This window comes from Trichechus manatus, unplaced genomic scaffold (genome assembly GCF_000243295.1).
Source record: "Trichechus manatus latirostris isolate Lorelei unplaced genomic scaffold, TriManLat1.0 scaffold00004, whole genome shotgun sequence".
Classification (NCBI taxonomy): Eukaryota; Metazoa; Chordata; class Mammalia; order Sirenia; family Trichechidae; genus Trichechus; species Trichechus manatus.
In genome coordinates, this window is record NW_004443940.1 from 29,208,220 (window position 1) to 29,209,595 (window position 1,376).

Sequence of the window (1,376 nt, forward strand, 5' to 3'; positions counted from 1 at the left end):
GTCCACCCAGGTTCACCCAGGTCTTCTGATTCCCAGTTTAGCACAAATTCCACTGACCTACTTCATGAGCTAGGAAATCCGAAGAGACAATCTTAAAACACACCAGGACTTTTTTTTCTTCTTAATTCTTTGGCTACCTATTATTCCAGGCTGTAGAACTCTATTGCTGTGTGCAGGCTGTATCAAGCAAAGCATGCATTTATAATTGCAAAAAATCAACACTTGTGCAAAATATATTAAATATATATATTTTAAGAACAGTAAGAGTTCACATGCGTGAGGATCAAGTGAAAAATGAATTGGGAGATGTTGCCAAAAAATTGGAAACTTTTCAGAAGGGTACTAAACATACTATATTCTTCTATCTTAAATTTAGTTCATATAGACACATCATCATCATCATCATCATGTGAAAGTTTATAACTAGAGAACTACTTTTTTCTTGACAAAATAACTACTAAGTGGATTTTCCCCGACAACCAGGTAAAGCAATGAAAAGTTAAGCTAAATCCTTCAACACTACTAAAATTGAGCTTTCTCACTTCTCATTGTAATATTTCAAAGATTTTATCATTCTGTTATCTAGAAAACTATTCTGAATTCATCATCAGGCATTATTTAAACCTCCTACAAACATTATCAGGCACCTCCAAGTTTGAGCAACTTGTTATCCTTGTTTAGATAAATTACTGACAATGGTTTCTCCATGTTCTCTGGGGCAACTAAGTTCAGGTACACAAGGTACAGGGAATAAAAGTGTCCCAGATAGAAACTGTGGCCTTTTTCATGAGTTAACACTGCTGTTACCTCACAGCCTCATGTTCCTCTGAACAATTCGATTCATTCTCCTTCCCAAATAGGAGCAAATGAAGTCACATGAGTCACCCCAAAATAATAGCCTCTCCAGTGCAAAAGTTAAAACAGAATTTGAATGGCTTGATGACTGTTACAATGGGCTGTAAAAGTGGCCCACAGTACCAGGGCAGTCTTTCCCAAGACAAACAGAAAGTTCAGGATCCCAAAGGGTAGGGGAGACCAAGGCGAGGGGGAGTCCCAGGGGGAGGAGAGCCTAAGGGGGAGGGAGAGCCCAAGGGGGAAGGGAGCCCAAGGGGGAGGGGGAATCCAAGGGGGAGGAGAGCCCACGGGGGAAGGGGGAATCCAAGGGGGAGGAGAGCCCACGGGGGAAGGGAGCCCAAGGGGAAGGGGGAATCCAAGGGGGAGGAGAGCCCATGGGGGAAGGGAGCCCAAGGGGGAGGGGCAACCCAAGGGGGAGGGGACCTCTGGGCATTTCCAGCTCCTCTAGAAGCAGCTGCAGCAGCAGGACAGTGCTGGGCTACAGACAGGAAAAACCTAGAGAGATACCCCAAGGGCTGGCT